The following is a 21,059-nucleotide window of genomic DNA, read 5'->3' as shown; positions in this document are numbered from 1 at the left end:
AGCTCAAATATGATGAACTATCTTGTGCGTAATATGAATATAATTAGCAAATCACAAAGGCTATAAGTTTTGAACGAGCACAATATCTTAATAAAAAACTGCTTATTCTGTCATTTAGAGCTGTACAAACATGTCCTAATGTGATTCTTTTATTATTTTGTGAGTTTAAAGGCCTCCATGGGCGTGTTTAAACAGAATTCTTTTATTAAATCGCAAATCTAATCACAATACTTTTTCCCAAATCGTTCAACCCTAGTTTGCACCTATGTCTATAATAGATACAAAATATATATATATATATTTGGCGTATTTTGGTCGTATATTTATTTTTATTGGAAATTTTAACTCAACATATTTAATTTCATATTTTAATACATTATTTTCAGTAAAAATATCAGTTTCACATCAAATGATTACGCCACACTCTTTGTTTCATTCAGATTGGTGGTAAATAAACTAAACATGTTTCCATAGCAGCAACAGTGCTTGACACATTGTGGTTTAAGCTAGATATTTCTGTCCAAAACGGGGTAAAAACGTGGACAGATGAGGTCGTAATCTGACAGAATCATTTGTTTTGTTTAACCGCTGTTTAAAAGAGTTGCATTTAACAGCTCCGCGGCGGATTGAAAAAGTAATAGATTTAGTAACACGCCATTAACAAGCACAGGTGTCTACCATGGAAACAACTGTGGCTTCAGCACAGTGCCCAATCACAACCACAACAGGAAATCGCCCAATCACAACCACAACAGGAAATCGCCCAATCACAACCACAACAGGAAATCGCACAATCACAACAGGAAATCGCCCAATCACAACCACAACAGGAAATCGCACAATCACAACAGGAAATCGCCCAATCACAACCACAACAGGAAATCGCACAATCACAACAGGAAATCGCCCAATCACAATCACAACAGGAAATCGCCCAATCACAACCACAACAGGAAATCGCCCAATCACAACCACAACAGGAAATCGCCCAATCACAACAGGAAATCGCCCAATCACAACCACAACAGGAAATCGCCCAATCACAACCACCACAGGAAAACAAGGCAACTTTCATTATGACATCTAAAGTTATGAAGATGCACTGCTCAATGAGTGAGATGCATTCATTGGCCACTTTACTGGAAGAGCTTTGTGCTTGTTCAAGAAAAAGTCACCAGATCGTGGTGACTTTAGTAAACATGAACAAGAGTAACACTTATAAAGTTGCATGGTCAAAAATTATAGTAAGTATATTCATTAACCTTGATTTACCCAGGTAAGAATAATATATATAATGGGTTTGCGAAAGACAGGGTTTTTTTAATACTTAGGATTTCATGTAAAGGTTCGCAGAAGAGAATGATACTGTGTCAGATATAGTGCGATAAGATAAGATCAAATAAGATAAGATAAGGTAAGGTAAGATCCTTTATTGTCTTGGGACAGGGGGGTCACAGGCTTTAACACACCACATCACCAACAATGTACCGTAATCACATTCAATTAACTTCACAATTTAGCACCAATAAGAGACCAAAAAAAGGTACAAGTGAAACAATAACAGGAGCCTGTTAGTCACTGCAAAATATGAATTTCACAGTCTTATGTTCTGTTTTAATTGCACATTCCCTGAACATTGTGTGCGACTTAACTGCTCATACCCTCGGCCCATGTGCAGTTTAGATCGCACATAAGCTTATATGCATGCACATAGAAGTACTGGCATTGTCACTCATCAATAATTAGTTTACTTTGTTCTCAGAGTTCATCAAATTGATTGCTAATGATAAGTATGCTAATTATGAAGTTTGCACGGTAACTGCCAGCGCTGGGTTGATGTCGCACACTTGTTATTGGTTTTGTGTATGTGTCATTTACGTCTATTGTCTGTTCTGATGTGTTATCGTGCCCATCGTTTGTCTTAAAGTAAAAGTCTAATCCAATCACATGCCTGATCCTCGTGACCGCCTCCAAATTGGTGAGTTTAAAATGTACATATTACAACAGTGCATTAAACTCTAAAAAGCTGGTCTGTTATATCAAATCACACACGACAGCTGTAATTACCCACCTGCATGGAACACGTCAGGAGCACAGCAGATGTGAAGACGCTCTGAACTAAACCCGTGCAATTTAGCAACAAAAAATAAAATAAAATTGCAATTATTCTGAAAGTATTGTGATATTTGAAAAAAAAAAAAAATCAACTTGGATTCTGCTCAAAGTGAGGTAAACAACAACAGGAGCATTAACAATTGAGAGCAGACTGAAATATGAGCCGACAAACTAATACAATACAATACACGAGTTTATTGAAGGCTAATACAGGTACAACAAGATGTTTCTACAAATAGACAGGATATTTTGTAAATAAATAATAGCAGGGTTTGTGATTTCATCATTGTGTCAACTCAGATGTGATTTCGAGTCGATTGCGACGTAATGTGCACTAGATCTTTTCAGGTGGAAGGTTTGCCACCTGCGTGTCTCCATGGAGATGCTTTGAACACTGCGGAAGTTGTGTGGTCCTCTGTGTTTTTTAATTTATTTCAATTTTATTTTACTTATTTATTGCTATTTTATGGTTTTATGATTGGGCTTGGATTTTATTTGTCTGGTTTATTGTTTTGGGACTAGCAATACAATTGTGCGGCACTGTTATAAAATGGACTAAAATTGTATGTTCCACATTCAATTAATCCATCTCCATGGAGACAAGCAGGTATTACCATATTTGAAGTTACAGGTCAGCTTTGTGGAGAGACTGGCCCGCTCACAGTAAGAATGCTCATTTGTGTGTGTTTTCTTGTTGTAACAATGAAAACATGTGTAATTGAATAAATGCCAGATGAGTTTAATGCCAGAATCTCTCTCCACAGCAGGAAGGAGGATTCTGACCAGAGTTTCAGAGTTCTTTTCCGACTTGTGTTTTAGCAGAGTTCCCCAGGACAAGATGATCGCACCATCAGCCCAATAAATGCTGTGTCTGGTGAAAATGTGTAGTTTCAACCCCAAATATTTTTCAGAGGATTATGTAACTATACATTTTCAAAGTATTCGTTTATAGGTGTGTGTATATATAAAAGGAAAAAACAGAGAAACCTATACAGTCTGGAGTCGTGCCTTGGATGTTATGAACGGCGTATCACTTTCTAAATGAATCTAGACTTTAGATTCTGGAGTATTAGAAGTAAATAATTGTTGCTAAAGGTGCACTATGTCACTTTTCCTGCCTGCTTGTCTCCATGACGATGTTATTTCTTGTGCCTGGAACTTTCCACGCCACGATGTTAATCCAACCTGCAGTTATGGAATTATTTATGGAGGGGTATTTATAGCTCATAAATTCCTTGAAAAACATTCTGCATTCTGTGTGTAAGTGGGGTCGCCTTTCCACAGATCTGACCTGCAACCTGGTCTGGTGGTGTCACCTGCCTGTCTCCATGGAGATATAGAAAAGGCACAGTATGTAACTAAAAGTCCCTTCCATGTAAATCTGATGTTTTATGCCATACTGTGTAACTTTATTGCTAAAGGAACAACATTTCTATTGAAACAAGCAGAAGGCGGCAAGTCAAGTACGAGTCAGGTTTGTGGGGATGCAAGCCTGCTCAGAGTAAGGACAGTTTTTTAATCTATTTTTGTATGAAATTAACATGCTTTTGTTTTAGATACGCACTGTGCCTTCAAGTCAATGGCCATATTGTGGAACATTCAAAGCAATTACATCTCCACGGAGACAAGAATGTGGGGACCCTCTACCAGAAAAGTTACGTAAAGCCTTTAAATCTTGAATCATGCAAATTGAGACTGTACCATTACACTTTACATAACTGCATACATTCCTCACGATCATTCTTCATAATTAGACCCATCACACACATCCACTCCACAGACTTGCGCATGTCACATTCGGAGCAGGCTTGGTTGCTGGGCGCACGGCTGCCCACGGGTCTCCTTTTCCCCTGCCCACTATTTTGGGAAGAGGGTCCGGTTTAAGGAGGGCACTTGAGCCGGGCGTAAACATGCTCTGAGCCCCGCGCGAGCTTCAGCTGTCCCAGATTAATCATCACACAACACTTCCAGTAGTTCCTCCAGTCAGTGGCGCCTGTCAGAGCATCCGAGCGGGGGGAATCCCTCTTGGTGCTAGGACAGTGCACCCCTTTACAACTTATCCAACCTCTGCAGGCCCTTGCACATGCACAAAAATGTACATGTCACATCAAGGAAACAACATTTTTACAGCATGGCAACAGTGGTACCAAAGCGGTGTTAATATTGCCTATATCAATGAAGCGCGTTGCTTTATGGGCTGCGGGTTAATAATGATTAAAACTGTCTCCGCGGTGGCAATTATTGTAACGACACACCCATTTAGACGCGATCACGAATCCATTTGAGCCAAATAGATCGGGGGGAAGTGGGCAAAAGGGCAGTGTGGGAGCAGATTTGCAATAAAGGCACGGGTTGACATCACCACGGCACATCACTCATCTCACGCCAAAAAAAAAAGCCAACATGTGCGTCAACACGCTGTCACCGGAGCGGCCGCGGCGCGAGGAGACGCGAGTCCGTTACAGGGCTTTAGAACAGAAAAAAATAAATAAAAATGACAAATAGAAACCTACCTGGGTTTGTGCTGAGCTTTTAACGGAGACGCGGCGTGATACTTAATTACGCCTCACTTTGCACCGCGGCGTGGAGCGAACCAAAATCCACAGATGTGTCGTCTTCACGCGCTCCACGGTCCAGTCCCGGGGATGAAGCGGTGAAAGATTGTCTTAAACTGGTCCAAAAGGCGCTGGATCTCCTCTCCTCGGCTGCAGCCCCAGCTCTCCTCGCTCCTCTCTCTCTCTCTCTCTCTCTCTCTCTCTCTCTCCCTCCTCTCTCTCTCTCTCTCTCTCTTCTTTCTCTCTCTCCTCTCTCTCTCTCTCTCTCTCTCTCCCTCCTCTCTCTCTGCTCTCTCTCCTCCCTCTCTCTCTCTCTCCTCTCTCCCTCCTCTCTCTCTGCTCTCTCTCTCTCCTCTCTCTCTCCCTCCTCTCTCTCTGCTCTCTCTCCTCTCTCTCCTCTCTCCCTCCTCTCTCTCTCCTCTCTCTCTCTCTCCTCTCTCCCTCCTCTCTCTCTCCTCTCTCTCTCTCTCTCTCCCTCCTCTCTCTCTGCTTTCTCTCCTCTCTCTCTCTCTCTCTCTCTCCCTCCTCTCTCTCTGCTTTCTCTCCTCTCTCTCTCTCTCCTCTCTCCCTCCTCTCTCTCTCCTCTCTCTCTCTCTCTCTCTCTCTCCCTCCTCTCTCTCTGCTTTCTCTCCTCTCTCTCTCTCTCTCTCTCTCGCTCCTCTGCCCTCTCTCCTCTCCTCCTCGGACTGACCCGGTCGCAGAGCTGTCAATGACGAAGAAGGGGGGGGCAGGGGGGGACGGGATGAGGCGCGCGGGGGGTCAGTATTTTAAGGTTGGACTGAGATAGCCGCTCCTGGTCTCTCTCCCTCGCGCGGGCAGCAGCAGCCGCCGTGAATCAGCCTTATTTCCTCCTCCACCACCTCCTTTTCCCTTCTGGGCTCGTTCTCCCCTGCGCAGCGATCTCACTGCTTTACACGACAAACGCGTGGAGATAAATGCCCGTCTGTCTTCTACACATCCATAATATTCAGTCTGATCCACGCTGAAGATGGCTTTCCTGATTGGTCGAGAGGCGCACGCTGCCTGCCGCCACAGGAGTTATTATTATTCCTCCGCGGCTCATTATCAGCGCGTTACAAGGCCGGTCCTCGGTCCGTTTCCAAGGTGTGATACGGCTGCGCCCTGCGCCGTGCACCCGCAGCCTCCCTCCTCCAGCGCGTGGCCCCAGGTTGGAGAAAAGTCACATGGAGATAGATAAGAGACATGCGCGTCATCCCCGCCACCACAAGCACTCAACCGCGGCCCACAGCGCTCCGGGCTCCGCGGAGAGAGGGAGAGAGGGAGAGGGAGGGGAAGAGGGAGGGAGACGGGGAGAGAGAGGGAGAGTGGGAGTGGAAGAGGGGAAGAGAGAAAGATGGGGAGACGGGGGAGGGAGAGGGAGAGAAGGAGAGGAAGAGCAGCACTGAACACCGTGTGTAAGTGTGGGTCATGGGAGAGATGGATGTAACAGACATATTTAATGTGTAGAAGTAAAGTGTCTTATTGTAGCTCACGCTGCAGTGGCCTTAACCGTGATGTTTATGAACAGACACTATAACTCTGATTGTTAAAGGAGTTTGATGCAGAGTTTTTGGGAACAAATGAATTTTCATCAACGGCTCCGTCATTAGTTCCCAAAAAGCTCCCAAGAAAGAAATGACCGGTAATACACAGAATATGCTGATAACACAAACTTGCAACTGCAATGTATCACAATGAAAGTAGGTTACTTTGTTTGCCCACTCCAACACAAACACCTTAGTTCAGGGATAAATCCAGTCTCCTTTTCGCATAAGGCTAATAAATATTAAGTTAGCATCTTTGCTCCATCATTTACCTACAGTCCAACACCTGCTGTTACCACCGTGGGACACGAGGAAGCATTTGATATGTATTTATTTATTACCCATTGAGATCAGTCCTGGCCCCATATTGTACATTATTTCTTTCAACTACAATAAATCATCGTTCCATTTAGGCATTGACAGCAGCACATCCAATCAAAAACCATCTTCTTATTTGTGAACAATCCCACTGGAACAGGATTTGGGGAAGTGTGAGCGGTTCACCGTTCTGCTGATACACGACGTGCCGGGCTGGACCAGGGTTTCGTTTCTTGTTTTGTTTGGGTCTAAATTAGAAAAGAGCCGATGGTTTTGTTTGGCCCGGAGCCACCTCAGAGTTGAACCCATGCAGGACCTTCTCGCTGCACTAAACCAATCAATCTGTGTTAAAAATAATAAGCCTCACACTGATTGATTGCGTCTCAGCGTCAGTAAATCATGGCTTGGCAAAATAAGTTTCATCTGGAGTTTTTGTTTGGTTTTGGCCCCACATTGTGCAGCCATTGGCGAACATGCTTTACATTTAGAAAAGAAAGGTTATGATGCATGAAGACAATGATGCATAAAGCTCCCTATCGTTTGTCGCGTGGCGTTCTTCTGCACACTTAGCTCCATAAATCTTGCACGCTCTCATAAGGTATGTGCTGGTATGAATATTTGAAGACTATACACTAAGTTAGAACGGGCCCAGAGTGAAAACCCGTGTAAGGTCAGGACTATTTCAGTGATCAAGGACGACTTAATCATTTTTTCACAAGGCTGCGGCGCTGTACGCACAGAAAGTGAACTAAAGGCACGTGTGGTTTCCTCTTATTGAACTGAGGAGGGCCTACACCACCATCTGGAATCTCTCAGTGGTAGGTTCAGGTGTAAATGCTCTTTGATCGGAACATATGTAACCAGTTCATGTATTATTGTAGTATAATCACACAAAATCTTTATTATTTTTGTTTAATATTGTGTTCAACATGCCTGGTATTTGTTTTATTGTGCTGTAATGGTCCTCCAGCCCTTACTTCTTCTTCTTCATGTGTTCCCCTTGACACACTAGTATAAATTTGAGGGTGGTGACTTCCTCTTCCCTTTTCTCCGTGCGGGGAAGAGGTCATCCCTTGTGTCGTCCTTCATGTTTTATATGTTGTATATTGATTTAATTGTTGTTACATCCCTTTTAGTTTGGGCTGGATTTGCCTCGTGGTACATGTAAACTTCTGTTCACCAGTGACAAGAATAAAGGGATAAACCGTGTCTCGTGGCCACTCGACTGACACATCGATTCCATAACACAGCGCAGGAACACTCCGGTCACACATATAAAGAAGACTGTTCGAAAACCAAAACCAGGTCTGTACCGTACATGTGTTTCCAGGACCGTACTTTGAGAAACGCTGCTCTAGATAATGACTTTTAGTGGGGAAACGGACGCTTGATGAAGCACAGTCAGGCGTAACCGCTGCTGACTGGCCTGGCCGTGGAGATTGGAGAGCTGTTGACATTGCCACCAGTTCTAATTACTGCCCTCAAATAGGCTTGCGGCTCTGCACAGACCAGTAAAAGCCCGAGTCCCAGTGCAAACCAACCCAATGTGAACTTAATACACACATTTAAAAGTCTCATTAGCTATAAATCGTTAACGAATTATCAGTAATCCACCTTTTACGTTGTAGTGTTTGTATGAGCTGAGAAAGGTCTGTCTTTCACTTAAAGGTGCACTATGTAACCTTTCTGGTGCTTGTCTCCATGTTATTGCTTTTATTTTATTCTTATTTCATTACATTTGAGAAGAGATGTGTTTACTTTCTACTGCACAATAGTTTTGAACTGGACTGAAAAGTAGAAAGCAATTTTACTTTATGGTTTGACACCTACTGAATTGGCTGATTTATTTTTATAATTTTATTTTCATTATTATTATTATTTATAGTTATTTTTAGCTTGATCATGCTGACATCCTGCATTAAGGTTTCAGTTCAAGTCCAGGCCTCGAGTAAAGGAACATATACAGATGAAAATGACTAGAAAAGTATGAAATTGATTTGAATCACTTCTGAGAGCCAAAAATCAGCCAGTTCATATCATTACATTTGACCCGTTAATAGTTATAAAAATCTGTGAGAAATATTAGTATTCAAACTAGTACTTTATATTTTAACTATATTTTAAGCCACAGTACGTAACCTTCTGGAGGTGGAGAGTCGACTGCATTATTCCATGGGAATAGAAAGTGAAAACTATTCTTTGCAACTTTCTCAGTGCTGGAATATTAGGAACAACATTTATGTGAAACCAGCAGCAGAAGGTTCTGTAGAGCCAGGCCTGCTCGCAAGCTCATAGTTTTGTACATTATTAGTGCAATAAAACCATCAAAACATAAGAGAAAGTTACGTACTGTACCTTTACCTAACAAAATTGAAAACTTTGAAGAAGACATTCCTGTCCTTCAGGACACATTCATGAAGCCTCAGTTCCAGAGACTCCCATCAGATCCTGGAACCTGGACCCAGGATGGAGCTCACCAGGCTTTACTTACTTAGTCCACACACAAGTCCTGACTGGTTTAGTCCAAGACTAGACCTGATTAAGTCCTTGTAGAGGCTTAGGCCTGGTTTGGTTCTTGTTCTAATTCTAGTTCTCCACATAATAGTTCTGGCTTTGATCTGGTGAGCGCTCTCTCATGATGTTAAGTGTGGACAATCTCTCTAAAATCACTCTCAGTCCAACTGGGAAAGTCGTGTGTCTCCATCTTTAGTCACGGTTTAGGCCTGACATGATTCAAATGAAGTCCTATTTCAGACCTGGTTTACTCCTATTTGTAATATAGTGCAGACCTGGAAAAACTATTGTCTAATTGCAGTCGTGGAGTCTTTTTCCTTTGGGATTAAAAGAAGCACGAAAAATCAATTGCGTCCCATTTTAATTACATAATCCGTCGATGTGCTTTGGAGAATCTTATTAGGCTGTCCAGATTTGCACGCTTGTTAAGTTCAGAACCAAATGGATAGAGATGATATGAACAGCCAATCCGGTCACACACACTGGCCACCACTCTCCCTCTCCTCCATGTACTTGTAATTACTGTGCACGCCGCGGTGGTTAATGAAGTTTCCTTATCTGCAGGAGAAAGAGTGGAGTCTGAAAAAGCACTGGACACAGGCAAAGACAATGGGCAATAGTCTACAATAAGCAAGGCAATAAGAAGTTGTTGTTACGGCTATTGAAACTCAGGGTGGTTGAGCCAGGGTCTCACAAAGACAAAGAGGATTCTAATAGGCCATTAAAATTCTGAATAGGCTAGCTCGGTAGATACAAGGGGGGAGTTTCTGTTGAAACAAACAACTCTTTCTACTTCAGGAAGGCTCCTCCCAATGGGCGGGTCTTACCACAGAACAGTATTAATATCGGAGTTCTCGATCTAAATTCTGTTATTGACAATGACTCTTGGATGAGAGTCGAAACGTCTATTTTTTCAAACTGAGTCCAGATGACTACAACTGAAGCTTTTTCTACTATGGAACACGCCTGGACGAATGAGGGATTACACCGGCTATTGAAAGTGTAGTTTTATTTAAAAAAAACAACCCTATAAAAAAAAATTATCACAAGATCAAGTCAACGTTTGGTGATAAATGATACTGCATTTTTCTGTTTCTCTCGTGTGTTCTCTTGTTCAATCATCTCACATTAAAGCGTTCCGGGGGCTGAAAACGAGCCAGCATGCTCTGGAAACCATATGTAACTCTTACGGCCCCCTTCGGACCCCACCATGGGGCGGTACGGATCACTTTGCGCAGTGGAAACACCCGAGGACCTCACAGCTCTGCACCTCATCACTCCCAAGGAAATGTGACTAATATCCACAGTATTTTTACTTTACAATTCTGATCCTGCCCCCCACATTTTGGACCTAAACCTGCAGTGTTGAATGACAAGCCTAAAAACATGCTTAGATGAATAAGCCTTGTATACGTGACCATTAAAATAATTGGTGCCGCTTTATAATAACTACACCTTAATTTGCCTTAACAAAACATGAACAAAGGCTTAATTCATAATGAACAAATAGTTTATCGAGCATGATTCAGGCTTATTAAAACTACTTAGGTGTTTGGGTTAAGGTTAGGAATTAGGGTTAGAGTATTAGCTAAGTGATCAGCCTGAATCATTCTTAATAATCTATTTGTTCACTATAAATGAATGCTTTACTAAGGCAGGAATAAATGTAGTTATTATTATAAAGTGTTACTAAATAATTGCTTGAAAATTACCATATTTTCTAAAGTTCATGCCCGGTGCTTATGACCTTTGCCCCTTTTGTAAGATTACAGATTCCAAATACCTGCCTAGTAACACTGGTCCTTCTCTTTTAGCACCCAACACTGCTCCCGCTCGGCACCCTGCAGGCGCTCAGCCCCCTGCAGGCGCTCAGCAATGATAAACTTTACAATGGCCACACTGAGCCTTGACTCTGAAGGAGCTGCTCTTTTACAAGGACAGCCGTCTTTGGGACTGCAGCCCTGAGACACTCCAGAACACTCACCGCTCTCCCCGACAACCAAATCACTTTTATTCAAGCACCTGAAAAACGACAGGTAGTGAAATATTGTCAAACCTTCTCAACAGAGTAAGAAAATAAATGTATCACACGTTATACTGCGTCGTGTTGCCTTTATGAAAGCAGTGGTGCAGTAGCGTTTACTTACACTTCTATGAAGAGCTTAAGGCTTCATTATTCAGTGTATTTAGGTGGGTTTTGCTCTCCATTAAAATGAAACAGTTTTTTTTTCCTAGCTCCCCTGATCCAGATCTATAATCGATGATAAAGTCACCAGGCGTGCACTCTGCTCCTGAGGTTTAGGTTGTGGTGTAGGTCAAATGCAGAAGCAGATACAGTTTTCCTATAAAGACAATAACATAGGCTATAGATTTAACCAAATACGTTTCAAACGCATGAAATAATAGTAAATGTTCCAGCACTTGCACTTTAGGAGCAGAATACAGTTACAAAAAATAACACAATAATGTCACTATCTTGAGAAAGGCATTTATAGGAGACATATTGTGCTTTATGTGTGATTATCATTTTACATTTTGTTCATAGGGGCAGAAGAAGCACTTGCCCATCAACATGAAGGTCAGTGGTTCGATTCCCGCACGGACCACGCTACACTGCCTAGCATGAAAGTATGACTCATTGGTGGTGGTCGGAGAGAACGATGGTGCAGATTGGCAGCCTTGCTTCCGTCGGTCTGCCCCAGGGCGGCTGTGGCTACAATAGTAACTTGTGACCTCTGAGTATGGGATGAAAGAATAATAATGAAAACAATGCAGTGCTTTGAGAGTCTTTCAATAACCCTGTGAAGCTCATTACAAGTGGTAATATAATCATTATTGAATCACAATATTTCTAAAATAACAATGAAATTAATAATAGAGGCAGGTCCGTTGACTTTCTGTTCAAAACTGCAGAACGGATAAGCCCCGCCTCTTTATACTGACATTTCACCAAAATAAACGGTGAATTGTCATTGACATGTTTTTATGTTGAAAAGTGGCTACGTGACATTTTAGAACCTGTTGTGTCATTCAGAGTCTTAAAGGCGGTATGGACGATTTTTTGGCGATTTGAGAACGCAGGCGGAAGTGCACATGCGCACTCCCCCGTGCGGACTGATACAACACACACGTGCGTTTGTTTATTAGCACAACGGAGCGCATCGCATCTCTCGTCTCCCGTAGATTTCTGTCCACTTCTGCGTCAGCTCGAACTGTCTTTCTCAGTCTTCATTTTGCCCCGTACACTGAGGGAACTATATTATGATAGATCCATGCGCTTAGACACGTGGAAACGTGGGGTAGAGCCTGACGCAGCTGCAGGTGAGTGATAGGTGCGTTTTATGATTGATACGTGGCAGGACTAATGATTTATCCACGCCACGAGGAAATATGATACAAAATTTGCTGAAAAAACATCGTCCATACCACCTTTAAGTACAAGAATGTGGGAGCGCGGGATATGTGGGTCATAAATGTAAATGTATGTGGGCCCCATTTGGGTTTGCCAACTTGGACCCCATGTGGGTACTGCAGTATGGGCCCCAACTGGAATGTATACCATAAAATCACTTTTACAGTTAATATTTTCTACTTTAAAAACTCACAATAATAGAACTAACTCTAACACGCATATACCAAATACATATTATATGTTTCATTATTTTTACCAGTAACCTTCTCTTACCAAGAAGAAGTGTCCTCAAGTGGGTGTAAAGTCAAATTATTTTAAACTCAAATTTAAAAAAGTATACTGTAAGTAAACTATTTAAGTACTTATCTGAAATATATAGTTCAAGTGTACGTTAAGTGTACAGTAAACTAAACATTTAATAATCTGAATCAAGAAAGATGTAACAAGATTTACTCATGGAGTTTTCTGAGATGCTGAATGAGCTGATCTGTTAAAGATACTGACAAATACAGAATACTATAGCCTATATTTGAACACTTTTATTGGATCAAAATGTGGTGAAATTGCACACGATGCCCCGCCCTCCTGGCATTGGTCTTGTCTCCCCTTTTCAGACTGGGCAGCATTTAGCGCTTTACACGTGGTCACTTTGGACACTGTTGTCATTCTACTTTATTGGAGGTAACTTTTAGCATTTAAGCGTACGAATGTGTGAAACAGGGAGCATTATGTTACATTAATGAGTGGTGTTTGTTTAACTCTACACTCGTATACTGGTTGAGCTCTAACAGTTTAACAGGCTTTCGATTTGAGATGTAAAGTAGGGCCTATGTGGGGTTTGCCTCTGTAGCCCTTATGGGGGCCACATAAACTTCATTTAGATTTGATGTGGGCCCCATGTGGATAAACCCATGTGGGCTCTACATGGAACCCATGGACACACTTAGGGCCTATTGATCTATATATCCATATAGATCCCACTATGTAATGCTGGCAGGGCTTTAACTAACAAAGATTCTTTACCTCTTCCACGATGTGTAAATTCCCCTTCAGTAGAGAAACAGGACCTGCAGTGCAGTGATTTTGGATGGAGGAAGGGGTCAGTCTGTGGAGCTGCGGGCGACAGACCGTTAGCGTTGGTCAGAGCTGAAGACAGAAGCTGTGAAATGGGAAAGGTAAGTGTCTCGGCACATCAGTGTCTCCGGACCTGTCGCCTCTGAGCGAGAGGAGGTTGTGGGCAAAGACGACCCCGAGACCAAGAAGAAGGCGAAGGTTGTTGTTTGTTTTGTTGTGTAGAGTTGAATGCAATATTTAGACCCTGTTTCTTATCAGAATTGCCTTTGTCCGTGAACAAAATTCCCAGGCTAGGAACGTGCTTTGGTGATTCTGTGCAACAATAATGAAGCAAAATATATCAAATAAGGCACACATTAAGGAAAAATGATTTAAATTTACTAATAAGATAAAATAGACTTAGATGCATAGACAATTGTACAGTTAAATGCACTTATTTTTAGTTTTTTTAAATCATTATGTACAATTCTGCATATTTATAAATCATGTAGTCCAGTGGTAGTCTCTCAATGTTGGTGTCTTTTTGGATCAATGTCTTTGTTCTTTGTCATACGTGATGGCAGATTCATGTCTCTTGCTGCCTCAGATCTATCGCTGCTGGGCACATGAAGTATCCAACTTTTTATGAAACCATGGTGACAAGCGTAATGGATTCATTTTGTGGAACAGCTCAGGATTATGCAACACGAGTGCCGATCTCTTGTTCTGATGACTCAACTATTCTTTATTCTTGTCTGAAAACGCACACGTGTCTCACCTGTGAGTCAAAACCCAAGCAGAAGACAAAGGTTCAAAAACACACTCCTACTCCCTTCAACAACACATGCTAAACAGATTTAAATCACATTTCTTGTGTTTGTCCACGCTATTATAGCAAAATCAACCCTTGGTCAGACCTTGGAGAAAGACATTTAAACTTTTTTGTGTGAAATTACAAATAGAGCGAGACACGGACTGTCCCAACTCTGGAAAAACTTTTTTTTTTTCCAGAAGTTTGCATTTCCTTCGGAGTAATGGGCACTTTGACAGGGTTTTATTTTCCCATCAGAACTTCCTCCAAACATGTGACTGTAGTTCTCCATTGAGATGTACACACACTCTCCCTCTCTTCAACAAAATTACCCTCTCTTTCCATTTAATTTTACTCTAGTAGAATGGATGTCCAGAGTATTAATGCATTTATAAAATTTAGATATAATTCCTCTTGAAAATTCAAACTTATATGCATTGATAAAGATTTCTTTCAGAGGGTTATAATGGTCAACTTCTTGTTTACAATAATGTACCTATAAAAGTCCTGTTTCTTCAAGCCAAAGGATTTCATTCAGGTAAAACGACAGCAAAAAAGATGAAAAATGTCAGAATGATAAAGTGACACCGAATCAGGGGGTCATGGGTGTTGGACATCTGATCTTGAACACCCCGTTTTCATGAAAATACATATCCTAGGGCAGTTTAGAGAGGAAGAGGAGAGTGAGGAGGAGAGTGAGGAGGAGGGAGAGGAGGAGAAAGGGGTGTGACCACTGTGTCCAGCTCATTATGCTGCGAATGAAGTGCAACAGCCACGGGGTGCATTTGTTCTGCGTGGACAACCCCTCAGCTGCCAACCCAGCCAAACGGCACTATTTATAGAAGAGAGGACAGACTGAGAGTGGGCGAGTATTTAGCACATTGTGGGGACTAAAACCCATATACACACTTACTAAGGGGGCCTGCCTCCCTTATGGGGACACAAGCGGGTCCCCATGTCAACGTGAATGGCAAAGGTTATTTCTAAAGCACAATTACAACTTTAAAAGCCCAAAGTGCTGTACAGACAAGTGCAATAAAATACATTAGTGACAATAAATTACAATTACACTTAAATGACTCAGCTCAGTTCATGTCAAAAGGTCAGAGAGAAAAGATAGGTTTTTAACAAGGATTTAAATTGCTCTAGAGTCTCAGCAGATCTAACAACAAGAGGCTGTTCCAGAGCATGGGCCCCGCCACAGAGAAAGCTCGGTCCCCTCTGCTTTTCAGCTTCGACCTGGGCCCCTCCAGGAGGAGCTGAGAGGAGGACCACATGGGTTAGAATATGTGAGGGTTTAGATTAATGTTCGGCAAAAGTAAGTCAATATAATATTACTCAAAAACAACACCAACATGTGCAATTGTGTGTGTGTGTGCGTGAGAGAGAGAGTGAGAGAGAGAGTTGAACATGGGGGTTTGAATGTACAACTATTGAACTGCACTGAACATGTTTTTACCTCTAAGATATTTGTGTTGCTTGTCTGCCAGAGGGTCTGTGTCAAAACAAACTATAGAGCAAAACAAAGCATTACAAGTCCAGTCCTTCTCTCCACACCTCCATCTCATGTCTGGGTGGTGTTTTCACCAGGCTCCAGTACATGGGGAAAAACATTCTTCTACTCCATGTCCACCACCCACAGCAGCAGCACCACACACCTCCTCACATTACTATTTCCTCCTCTTTGCATCACTACCTGTTGAAGTGCCATAGTTTATTATTAGATCAAATTCACTACATTCTGATTTGTGTCTTTAGTGGCCACTTACACTAAAAGCTCTTTCAAACCTTTATCCATTTGTGATGTTTTACAAATTTGACAGACAGCAACAAATGTAACCCATCATTTTGACCCTCCTCATGATTAATTGTGAATAATACATTTGCTTCATCATGGCACGTCTCGCTCCGTCCACCACCATCCCCACTCGGACCTCTTAATGGGGCCCTTAAACTCGGTGCTCCGTCAGAATTCCCTCCCCCTCGATCAAACTCAAACATTGATGGGGCCGAGTGATGGCGTCCCTTATCGGGCTGAAAAATGTCTTGTGGCGAGATAAAACCGGTGCTAATTAATCACGACGAGGAGAGCAGCGTGAGTGCGTGTCATTCATCAAGAGCCAAAAAAGCCTGACTGAGTCCTGACTCCAGAGCGGCGCGCCTGATTTGAGGAGAAATAACTCACGCCGGGCTGAAGATTAGTGCACAAATGTCAATGATTCAAGAGGGCCCGAGTAGCTCCCAAGGCATGAAACAGCGCCTTGTTGCCTGTGACTTGATTAGCTCTGCCGTGGTAAATAATGAATATATTTTTAGACTGTGAGATGAATATTTCAGTTGCTTTTTTTTCTATTTAAAACATTCATCAGAGGCAAGAAATGTGACTGGGTTTTTACAGAAGAAATAGAGAAAGCCGGGACTAAACCAAGCTGGGACTTCACAGTGGTGTGTAATTACAACTATTTTAATGGGGAAATATTTGAAATTAAAGCACATTTTGCAATAAGATCTACGTTTAATTGTTTGGGACCTATCTCGCAATGGTTCTTCCAGTTTCAATCAGTCCACATCTTACACTATATTACATTCCTACTCCAAAGACCCTTTAATAAAAACATTTTAAATTCCTAAAGTGAGGCAAAAGTGACGTGATTTCATGGAGGAATTTGGATTCACCTCAGATTATTACTAGATATGAATGATCAATGTGGATTTGGTAAATAAAACCACTCAGATACATGTGAGTGATAATAGACACATTATATATTCATTTAAAAGGAGATTATAATAGATATTTAGTTTTACTAGACAAATACTTTTGTATAAATGTTGACCCTCACACATGTTTTTTAATGTATCTACATAAATACTTTTTGCTTGAACTTAAATACAATTTTGAAGCTTGATAGAAGTATTTTTTTTTACATCATTTGTACAAGAAAAGCAAACTATTTGACATTTCTACCCTGGAAATTCAGAATCGTTGCTCATTTTCAAGGCTTACAATTTTTAGCATTTAGATCTGACGCTATCATTGAAAACATTTTATGGTCGACTTCATTCTGAAATTTTAAAGAGTCTATAGTATACGATACCAGAATGGTCCTGTTTACTGCTCCAAATGACTGTGAAACAACAAGGCATTTACATTATCCAAATATAGCATCACTAACAGCTGAATAGTGCTGCTTTCAAACCTGAAACACGTTAATTTAGTCATGCATTTAAAACATATTACATACATTAACACACACGCTCTGAGCTTCTTATGACCTCTGCTGCTACAGAGTATTTCTATATTAAGCCAGCGTTACATGCGATGCAGCATATCTCTTGCCTCAGTGCCCTCCAGTCTCCTTCACATGGTTCATTAGAAGTGCGAAAGTAGCCGTAAGACTGAATAGCTCTTTACAATTAGGAAGGTCATGGTGATTTTTATACGGCGTACATATGTGTGCAGCTATGAAAGACTATACTCTAACGTGTTACGGGTAAAGTGTTAAATTAACTGTGCTGTTAAGTGACTCACAGGTTCACTGTGACAGAAGGGAAGAGTGTGGCATATGGAGTTCATTCACTTCTAAAACGATGCTTTTCTGTTGGGAAACGTATGAGCACAATTTATTATTTGTCTGTTTTGTTGAGATTAAACATTGACGTGGCCTTGCTTAAATAATGGAAAAAGAGCAATTCAGCTGTTTATAAAGCACAAAGAATGAATAAAACAGACTCCTGCAGGTGCAGAAATGGATTATAGTGTGATCAATTTCAAGAATTTCATAGTGGAGTGAATAATAACAGCCTAAATAACTTCTCTAGCAGCTTTGAGTGAATCTGTAACAGAGACTAGTTTCCTTTAGGGACATTAAAGTTGACCTAATCACAGATCTGGGTGATGTGAAAAAGAAAATAACGTTTTTCTTCATATATTTTCAAAAAACAAATACAAAAAAAAACGCTTTTACTAATGATTTAATGAGCATGAACTGTACAGACTTTTAATCTGTGCTATTTAAATATAAAAATAATAACATTTCTTCCTCCAATGTTTGGCCTCTGTTCAAAACCACATTTTTACTGACAGATGATTGGCTCTGGACCTCTTGATTCAAAAAAACCCAAACATCATTCAATCATTTACAATCAGATATCACCGAATCTCAATCTCGACAGCCCAATAATACTTCCAACACTTTCACTTTGAGTCACATTCAATTATGACGTAAAAGCATGACTTCTGAGTAAAACAGGTTTATATATTTTAGTTTGCTCTGCGTTTATTTATCCAATTAAAGCAGCAAAAATTACACATACACTCACCACAAGAACAGTGTTTTCTTTATTTATATGATCAAATTGCACAATATTGTCCTTTGATTTCAGGAGAGTAACTGTATTCTAAATAGCACCATACAGTTGCTTTAAATGAGTATTGAATATGTATTGCTGGTACAAGTCTTCTTACTTCCCAGACTTTCCTAATCCCAAATCTAGTGTCCAAAACAGTGCTCTTTGGCCGTGCCGTTCCTCGCTCTTCTTTTCCTCCTGATCACATTCACCATCATCAAACTGGCCCCCCTCGGCTCCTGCTCAGAGGAGAACACCGGCTCCCAGCTGTGCTTTTGTGATTTTACAGACACTTCAGATCTCCTCAAAAACAGCCCTGAGGGGAGGAACAGGAGAGGCATGCTAACACGGAAACATCACAAAAACTTAACCAGGAAAAGTGGGTCCGCATCGCCCAACAGAAGTGCTGTTAGTACATTTACTCTTAAGAGGATTTTTATTGAAACTTACTTTAAACGTAGCAATAACCTTACTCCCCAAGTACAAAACTGACCAATAGTAAATAGTTTGCTATCGTTTTGTTTCCTGCCCTTTAGAACAATGTGATTGGAAAAGGAAATACTGATTACTGTACGATTATGACTTCTATTTCTACGCTTTTCTGCTTTTAATAACAAGATTATTACTTTTTACTACGATAATACTTAACATTACTTTGTCAAGATGATAACTATATTCACATATGTTTGAAAAAATCATAGATACAACAATATATTAGGGGGTTAATATTTCTCATGTGACTTTTCTTCGTAGTGGTGAAATTTTGTTTTGATTTCTAGATTTAAGGATTATAACTTTATTTTACATTTAGAAAAGAGTTTATCTGGAGTATTCTGTTTCTAGGTTATTGTGCAAGTGTATAAAGTAGTTTCAGTGTCATTATTTATCGTGATGTTTTCTGTAGCAATACATCATACTTCAAAATGTACTATCATGACAGGTCTACTCTTTACTGCACTACAAGTTGGTCAACCAGTACTTTTCCATGTCAGTAACAGTTACTTTGTAAAGTCAGAAACGTTCTTATTAAACATGTCCTCATAGCCCTGTGCTGGTCTTGCTCTCCTCTGTGTAGTGAGTGAAAAGGCACTTTTATCTGTAAAAGAACCTCCATTGGATCGGCTAATCCTGTGACAAATTCCTTGATTGTCATTTTGATATGTTTTGGAGGGATTACAGTGATTGCTTCTTCACGGCCGCTCTGTGCAACGCGACAGGCCCCAAAGCAACATCCACCGAGACATAATCCTCTGATGTGATGTTATTCAAGCTATTTGCGGCACAAAGCGCAGGTATTAAGGTAGCTATAAAAAACCATACAAGCAAAAGTATGCATCCCCAGACATTTAAAACAGCTCTAACACTGAGGTAAAGCATTTTATGGAGGAAATGGAGTGCGTCTTGGTTTACACTTTTATTTGGTCCTAAATAGAGTCCATTTTAATGTTAACGTGGACTTTGGTCCTGTTATAGTCCTTGTTTGGTCCTAATCTAGTCCATATTTAGTTTTGTCCAAATGTTGATGTACTGAATGTGCAAATGTGAAGGCTCACCACATGTACAAAGCAAACAAGCAAAACACTGCACTTCAATACATTTTTAGGTATCTGTACTTTACATTAGTAATTATACAGTGGATACGTTTCACACCGCTACATTTAACAGCAGGAATCTGTACTTTATACTATATATTTATTTTTAACAGGACTAAAAAAAGTTAAAAGTACTTTTCTTTACGGTTTGATACGGCCGATTTGTTCACAGTTCATAGCTTGAGGTGATGTCCAAACCTGGGACAAATACAAACTGATAAAAAATAGGAAATTGTTTCAGATTTTCTTGAAATCAGGTCATACTTTTACTTGAGTATTTATTTTGCTCCTGCTTTATTGACACAGACCTGAGTCAAACGCAAAGCTCTTCTAGTTAAGGGTTAAATTCCATATATTTTATATAAACTAAACATTTGTTTTTTACTGAGTGAAGATATTTTTTTTAAATCCTAATCCCAAAATAGTGCACATGAAATCTGTATTCAAACATCTATGTGAATATTTGCTTGGGCGTATTTGCATCAGGTTTGCATCAAATGTACCTTCAGTGGGAGTAAATACATATTATGGGTCGTTTGAAGTCATTGCAGCAGGAATGGCCTTGTTTTGTTTGTCAAAAGAGAAATCTAGAGGTAATAGTGTTTTGCATGATGAATGTGATAAATCCAACTCATAGCACAGCATAAGAAGTGTCAGTGGGAGGGATTACGGTCTACCTGCATAAGCCTCGGGATAGGGCCATTTATTCTGCTAGATTTTTCTCACAGTAAATCAATGCAACAAAAAGAGCGTTTGAAAAAGGCCTCTGACAATGAAGTGAGAATAACAAATAAAGAA

The 21,059-nt window shown here is 40.7% G+C and overlaps 1 protein-coding gene across 2 annotated transcripts in view; it reads right to left on the bottom strand.

Moving 5' to 3' along the window:
• slc8a3 (solute carrier family 8 member 3) overlaps positions 1 to 4,857 on the bottom strand; it is a 134,761-nt gene extending 129,904 nt beyond the window's left edge. For both annotated transcript variants that reach the window (XM_072457206.1, XM_072457207.1), the window contains exon 1: positions 4,629 to 4,857. The gene's annotated coding sequence lies outside the window, so the exon portion shown is untranslated. The remainder of the gene's footprint in view (positions 1 to 4,628) is intronic.
• Positions 4,858 to 21,059: the final 16,202 nt, after the last annotated feature.

This window comes from Eucyclogobius newberryi, unplaced genomic scaffold (genome assembly GCF_026437365.1).
Source record: "Eucyclogobius newberryi isolate DKJ021-1_F unplaced genomic scaffold, fEucNew1.0.hap1 SCAF_21, whole genome shotgun sequence".
Taxonomy (NCBI): Eukaryota; Metazoa; Chordata; class Actinopteri; order Gobiiformes; family Gobiidae; genus Eucyclogobius; species Eucyclogobius newberryi.
The sequence above is the reverse complement of the archived record's forward strand: the minus strand, read 5'-3'. Positions and strand labels throughout refer to the sequence as shown.